This window comes from Rousettus aegyptiacus, unplaced genomic scaffold, assembly GCF_014176215.1.
Source record: "Rousettus aegyptiacus isolate mRouAeg1 unplaced genomic scaffold, mRouAeg1.p scaffold_m13_p_1, whole genome shotgun sequence".
Taxonomy (NCBI): Eukaryota; Metazoa; Chordata; class Mammalia; order Chiroptera; family Pteropodidae; genus Rousettus; species Rousettus aegyptiacus.
Window position 1 is genome coordinate 177665787 of NW_023416284.1, and position 7986 is coordinate 177673772.

The following is a 7986-nucleotide window of genomic DNA, read 5'->3' on the forward strand; positions in this document are numbered from 1 at the left end:
ATAAGTGCATATATTTCACTTAATATACTATAGACATCTTATAGCATCAATATACATTGTAAGCTCATTCATTTCAATGGCTTCACTGACTCATTAACGTGAACATTTTGTTTAAGAGCAAGTTTCTTTACTCCCTTGCACTTCAATTTTTTCACCTATAAAGTGGGGATAATAGCAGTACCTGATTCATAATGTTGTTGTGAGGATTAGCTGTGTTAATATAGGTTAAGGGCTTAGAAATATGTCTGGAAACTATTAGGCATTATAAAGGAGTTAGATATTATTAATATCATCATTATTTTTAGCAACAATCTGATAGCATTCTGAAGAGATATTAAAAATTGTACTCACAAATAGCTGTGTTTTCAGTGGCAATTGAATGGGAATTGGATAATTTTTCAAGCTTTTGTGTGAGACGCCATTTTGTAATTTAATTTTAAATGGACTAGAGAATGAATTAGGCGGCTGGTGACATGATCACAAACATTTTAGGAGGCAGGAGAACTTGGTTCTTATTTTACTCTGCCACTGGATGTGTGTGACTTTGGACAAATCATAGAGAAATTGTGGGACTCAAGTTTCCCATGTCTAAAATGAGTTTTCCATGTTTCTAAGATTTCAACAGCTTTAACTGTGACTTGGTATTGTGGAAACAAAGGAAAGTTATGTGAATTACAAAGTTTCCCCCAGAGCTTACACTCCGAGGGAGAAGATACCTCAACGCCTTATCCAGAGCTGAAATCACAATGTCTAGAGTTGCCCTTTGCTCATGGTAGTTACTCAATAAAATTCTGCTGAAGGAATGTTTAATAAGAATGTTCAAAATGAAAAGTGCGAATCAGGCACACAGTGAATATTCATACCCATTTTTTTGAAACTATTATCTGAGTTCCTCTGTAGATGGCTCTCTAGAAATTTGACCAAAATGCCTATCTATCTATCTTATTTTTCCACATCAGAAAAAAATTAAATATATATAATTTTATTCTTAGCACATTGAAGCGTATCTATTTCTATTGCAGTGTTAAAATACTCCAACTGAACCACTTCAACAGATGCAAAATACTGTCTAAAATAACTTTATTAAACTAAGGAAATAGAAGATGCATGGAAAAAATCCCTTTTGTACTGTATGCAGAAAGTGAACATCATTTGAAAAGTCTAGTTCCTGTTAAAAAAAAAAAGCAATTAAATACAGTAGTGCAGTTGGAAGGACCAACTGGACTATTAATTAGAGCAGTCCTTTTCACGTTGATGAATGGGGATGAATTTTTACAGAATGGTAAGATTGAATGCAGTAACATTATGCTTCGATAACATTAGTATTTGCTGTGTGATTGGAGAAGAGCCCAGAGAAAATGGAAGTCGAGATTGATGGACGCCTTAAATCTATCATCTTGTTTTCTTTGAGAATTTGAAGTCACTACTTCTAAAAGTTCTGAGACATGTATATATCCTTGTGCTTAGAGACCTCTGAAATAGAATTAAATTTTTCATGCCAGAGTATGGATTTTTAAAATGCCAAGTTTCATTTAATTAAACAGTAAAACCAAACCATACTTTTTCTTAATCAGGAATATTGTGGGTGGAAAAGTTTGGAAAGCCAATGAACCATAATAAATAATAGTAAGTTTTAATATAAAACTCACTGAAAGATGCAACAGGTCAACCAATCTATGAACCTCTAGAGGGTAACAAGACAGTAAACTTGACATTGCACAGTATTTGACATACTGTGGTATTTGACATACAGTGAATCATTATTTACATTTTATCCAAAAACATTTACCTGAGAAAAGGTCATGACGTTAAATTTGGAGACATTTACAGCAATTGCCAAATGTTTACTATCTGCATGAATGTCACGCTTCTCAGTCAAAAGCAGCTTGATGTGCTAAATGTCAATTATTTCAACTTGTTTGATGGTAGCACAGATTGCCAAGCAACATAAAACGAGATTTAATAAATATTATATACACTGCTAACCATTAATCTTGCCTTGCAGAGGCTTGAGTTTTACATAGAGAGGATTTATGACAAGCAACAGCTCAGGACATTAAAACTCAATTATTGCCGTCCGGGATGGCGGCACCGTCATTAGCTCCTGGAAGCTGTGCCTTGTTTCTTCTGCTTCTGCTGTCACTTTTGAGAAAGCGTTGAGGAGAACGGAATTATTTCAGGAAATAGTACTTTGATGTTTTCTTTGTGTCTTCTGGCCCTTTTCAGAATTAGCAGCAAAGGAGGATTACCCAGAGTTCCATTGGTAGGAAATGGAATTGTTCCATTTTCCTCAATGATTATAAGATACAGTGATATTCTGTAAGAACTCCAAAGACTGAGAGGACAGCACAGAAGTGTTAAGAGGGATGCAGGAGAATCAATGGAATCAAAAATTTTGTGAGGGAGCCGGCAGCGAATGAAATGTGAGATAGATTTCAGGGTGGTTTATCAGCACAAAACTTGATGAAAGCAAGTTATGCAGCAAGTTATGGAAAGCAAGAACTTTTTCATTTTCTTCTACTAGCAAAATAAGCAGACAACGAAGAACTCAGCAATATAACCACAAAAATTCCTTGGATCAAGTGACCAAGCTTGACATTCTAAAAAGCTGCCTCTGGGCCTAAAATGAACGTGTGTGTGTGTGTGTGTGTGTGTGTGTGTGTGTGTGTGTGCCATTTACATATCTGTTCTTTCTTGATTTTCTTCGTATTGGTATTCAAGTTTATGAATAAACTCAAGTTACTGGCTTAGGTTTGCTGCCATCTGATAAGCACTTAATTGAGCGCTATGGATCCTAAGTCTGGCAGCAGGCTCTGATTATTGTAGTCAGGTAGAAAGATGATTAAAAGGGAGAGAGAGAGAGAGAGAGAGAGAGAGAGAGAGAGAGCGAGCGCTTGATTATGTGAAAACTACCAGAAAGGAATGAAATCAATTCCCTGAGAATTTAGAAGGAGAAATTATGAGTGAGATCAAAGAACTCTCCATTGAGGCATTAGGGTTAGAAGGGCAGGTAGAAAACACGCTTGGAAGCAAGTAGCAAAGGTCATCAGGAGTGGAAGGGTTATCAAGAGCTGGTGGGAAAATGTTTGCGTAATGGGAGGTGAGCACAGTGACTAGCTTTGACAAAATCAAAGGATTTATGAAGAAAATGCAGGAGCTCAGCCTCAGAAAGGTAGGAATAAGATGATGGCTCATGAAGAATCTAGATTGCCAGGTTTGAGTCTGGTTTTTATCCTGGAAACACTGGAGTTCTCTGAGCAGGTCGGGGCTGGCTTGGCAAAGATTAATCTGGCAGGCCCAGGAGAGTGCAAATGGCACTGTGGGAAGAATAGAAAAGGGCAGGGAGACTCAGAAGGTTTGAAATCAGGGTGACAAGGGCAGAGAGACATCTTATTTAAATGCCACATTGGCAAAGGGAGCCACACACAGGACGCGGTGACATTTCCATCCTAGGAGACCTTTAACTTTCCGCCAGTCAGTCAGAGAAGGCTTAGGAGTTCTCCCTTGACAGACAGCTGAGCTAATGGGTTTCTCCATCCTGAGAATGAAGGGATTTCTAGAAATGTGGGTAAAGAATTAGTCAAGAGTTTTCTTTCCTTGAATATATGAGTAAGCACAAGAGAATGCTTTTGGTAAGCTTCTTACTTCCCGGATGTAAATGCAATTCAGCTGAGCTGATTTGCAGATTACACTTGAAGTGTTTAGTCATCTCCCAAAACAAATAACATAAGCAATTATTTCAGCATTGAAATACAGGTTTATTGTAGAATCAGAGACGTATTACTATTATTCTCCAGCACTGGGCCCTAGGCTAGGCAAATTAAGTTTATTTTTAAGAGGATCAAGGGCACTTTTCAGGTCTCAGGGTCTCACACATTTCAAATTACTAGGTCATCTGATGTTTGCAACATCATGTACTTATTCATGTTAAATATGGATGGGCTCTGATAAACTAAATGATGTTATTGGAAAAAGCTAAGTCATTCTTTCATGTTTACTTATTAGTCCAAGTTCACATGTTAGATTTTTGCTAATCACCCAGAAGGAACGATAGGGAAATATTATAAGCAAATGATGGGTTAAATGTAAAGGAAGAGCTCTCCTGGTAAAGGAAGCTGGACAGTAATCTAAAGGAGGTCTGAGGAGAGTGAAAATTCAGGAAACAGCACGTTGATGCTTTCTTTGTTGAGTAGGTAGGTAAACAAATCGCTTACTTCATAGTTAAGCCTGACGTATGCCCTTGCTGCTTGACCTTTGCGAGTCTTGGAGACTTCAATGAGCTTGGAGTTGTTTTCATTATTTGATCTTCTGCATGTGTGAAAGGTAGATTTCAGCTTGGCTTTCAGAGCATGGAACAATATTCAGAAGGCACAGATGTATTTCCCACCAGAACAAAAAAAAATTCCATTTCTATTGTCCAAATCAAGGTATTGAGTTACCTGAGGGCTGAGTTGTTTGGTTTCTTATTATTGCTCTGCTGGGTGAATGGGATTTAGATATCAATTGGGTGGCTAGGCTAAGGTAATCTTTAAAATTCCTCCCAACTTTGAGTTTTTTTTTTTTTTTTTTTTTGCCATTCAAGTACTGAGGATGATAACGAGGTCATACTAAGGACTTAAGCCTGAAAAATGTGGATAAAATAACCCAAGGTGCTTTATATGTCTTAGCTAAGTGATGAATTGGAGCGATGCAGTAACTCTTGATTGCCATCTCTAGGAGAAGATGAAGGGTAGGATTATATATAGTTCCAAGAGGAAGTACAATAAGAAATTATAGCATGAAATTTACTAAAGGAAGCTGTAGCATCTGAATTATAAACACTTTTTTCAAATTAAAGTTCAAAACCTAATTTTTTGGGGGGGGGCATGGTCTCCAAAGGGCAGCTATGAAGCCCCTTTGAAGAGCTCTGTATAGCCTTGGTTGGAACAATTGAAGCATCATACGCTTTAAAAAATAAAATAAAAAACTTTTTTTTTTTTTTTTTGAGGACAGGGAAGGAGGGAATGTATGATTTCTTTTCGACGGAACGTTATTATGATATGAGGATTTCTCCTTAGGTTTACCCCTCATAGACCGTTTTTTTTTTTTTTTTTTTTTCTGTAAACAGGCTGCAGACAGACCCTGACGTCCTTGTGCAGGGCACAAATGGGCTGCATATTAAGAAACATTAGCTGAGGATGTTGAAACAGCTCGCCAAACCTGCTCCCCTCTGGTCATGGAAGAAGCTACCCCTTGGGATACCCTTCCACTACTTTTCTTCTTGGAGAATGGTTCTGGGGAAGCCAGGCAGCTCTGCATATCTTCCCCCTCCCCTTTCCCCCTCAGCTAGCACTTCAGTCTGGTGACCATCAGCCTATTTTCCTCATCTTCTTTTTCTTAGGACTGAATCTGCTCATCAGTCCTCAGGCCAGTCCGCCCTCCTCCCTCTCCTCCTTTTCCTCAATCAGATATGCCGCACTTATGCTTTCATTTAAAATGAGGAGGCAGCAGCTTAGAGTGTGTGAGCTGTTTCGGAAGCCGATAACCCCATGTGTGAGTCAGAGCCCTGGATCTTTCTGGTTGTGTAACCTAGTTGTAGAACCTTAGGCAAATCACAGAAACTCTCTAAAGCTCAGATTCTTTATTTGTAAATTGAGGATGTCTTATTTTCTTCACAAGCTACCATGGGGATCAAAAGCAACAGTGTGTGTGCGTGCGTGTGTGTGTGTGTGTTGTGTGTGTGTGTGTGTGTGTACACATATTTTGATAATAAAGTTCTTTGTTAATATGAGTTACTATTATTAACAATAAAACAGACAAATCTTTTTTTGGTCCATGTTATTGACAATGAACTCTCCTAGAGTGACTATGTCTCTCTGACAAGATCTAAGTCTTGAAAGAGAGAAAGGATGTTTGTTACTACCTGAAACCTATAAAAATGTTCAGATGATATAAGCACGCTTTACAGGGTAGAGAAATCAGGGAGAAGCTGGGAGGTGGTATCTGGTTTTTGGTAGACTAGGGTGGGGGGAAATATGGATCCTGCATAGAGGGGGGTGGCCAGGGAAAGAAAGTGGGCGGAATAAGTCCAAAGAAGTGAAACAGGAGAAAGAAAGGAATTTAGGGGCTGGTTTTAGATGTGTGTCTGAGTTCCCTCTCAGAGAAGACTTCAGGGGCCTAATTGTGTCCACTCCAAATTCCTATGTTCAAGTCCTGAGCCCTACCACCTCAGCATGTGACTATGTTTCGAGTCTTTAAAAAGGCAATTAAATTCAAATGAGGTCATTGGGATGTACCCTAGTTTAATATGACTGATAGTCTCATAAGAAGAGGAAGTTTGGACGCAGGCATGCACAGAGGAAAAGCCAAGTGAAGACGCGGGGAAAAGAAGACCATTTCCACGCCAAGGAGAGGGGTCTCAGAAGACACTAACCCTGTCGACACCTCGACCTTGGATATTCACTCCCCAGAATTGTGAAACATAAATTTCCATTGCTTAAGTGCCCTCATCTGTGGCACGTTTTTACGACATTAGTCCTGGCAGACTAATCCAGAAGCTCGGGCTGCTGTAGACCCTCGTTATCCGGCTGCATGATCCCCACTCCCTCCTCAGGAGTCAGTCGGTCGTCACCAGAGGTCTAGAGTTGGCAAGTCTGCCTCTTGATTAGCTGAGTGTCTGTCTGGTGGAGATGTGCTTCTGATACCCTACGTTGCAATAATGAAGACAGTTTCTTTTCGAAACATCGCCCCCACCCACGGTTCTTAGTTTGACAGGTCTGCAAGGACAGCAGTGTGTTCTAGGTACTCCATGACAGCCCAGGGATTGGCTGACGACGGCTTGGTGCCCGAATCTGGCATGCTGCCCGTTTTCGTAAGCAAAGTTTTGTTTGAACACATGTATAGTCCTTTGTTTATGTACTGTCTATGACATTGTGTTATAATGACAGAATTAAGTAGTTGTAACTTAATAGAGAACAGATAGCCCACAAAGTCTAAAATATTTGCGATTCTTTATAGAAAAAAAATACTGACTGCTGTTGACTGAGGTGGCTTCTTGTGCCTAAGCCCTGAGACATTTATAAACTGCAGAATTTGCTATATAGCCAAAGGTCATTTGTCAGTCAAGGAACTTCATATTTTAAATCTTTAGCAATGACTCCTGAGTGACTTTCCCCAATATCTCTTGGCATATTGTCTTAATTTCCATGTTCACAGTCATTTAGTTCCCACAGTCTATAACAAATTAATCTTCAGTAAAAACAAACCATTCAGCACTTATAAATTAACTTCCTTTAGAGTACCTTATACTTTAAGTGGGTACTGTGGGAGATTCAGTCAATTGAAAAGAGAATTCATGTCTTTAAAGAACTTTTTTTTTTTTTTATACCTACAGCACCTGGTCTTCCTAGGTGATCTCCCATTCAAGTACTAACCAGGCTCGACCCTGCTTAGCTTCCGAGATCAGCCAGGATCAAGCTTGTTCAGGGTGTCATGGCCGTAGACTAAAGAATTTTTATACATAACAATTCAAACTGCCTAGTCATTAGGCGAAATGGCAATTAATTCATAGGACTATTGGTAAAAGGTTATTACATGAAATAATAAATATCTTTAAGCTGATTAAAGAAATTGAAGTAAAACAAACTAATAAAAAAGTACAAAACTTGTGCACTGAAAACCAGAAAACATTGTTGAAAGAAAAGAAAGAAGACCTAAAGGAATGAAAAAAAGACATTTTATGTTCATGAATCAGAAGACTTAATATTGTTAAAATGCTACTACTCCCCAAAATCGATCTACTGATTCAAAACAATCTCTATCAAAATCCTCCCTGCCTTTTTTTTGTTTTTGCAGAAATTGACAAGATGATCCTAAAATTCATATGGAACTTCAATGAACCCAGAATAATAGCAAAAATTATTTTGAAAAAGAGAAAGTTAAAGGACTCACACTTCCTAATTTTGAAACTTCCTACAAAGCTACAATAATCAAGACAGTGTGGTATTG

At 38.5% G+C, this 7986-nt stretch overlaps 1 pseudogene; it reads right to left on the bottom strand.

The window, feature by feature from the left end:
* Positions 1-7363: 7363 nt before the first annotated feature.
* Positions 7364-7482, bottom strand: LOC118604625 (annotated as a pseudogene).
* Positions 7483-7986: the final 504 nt, after the last annotated feature.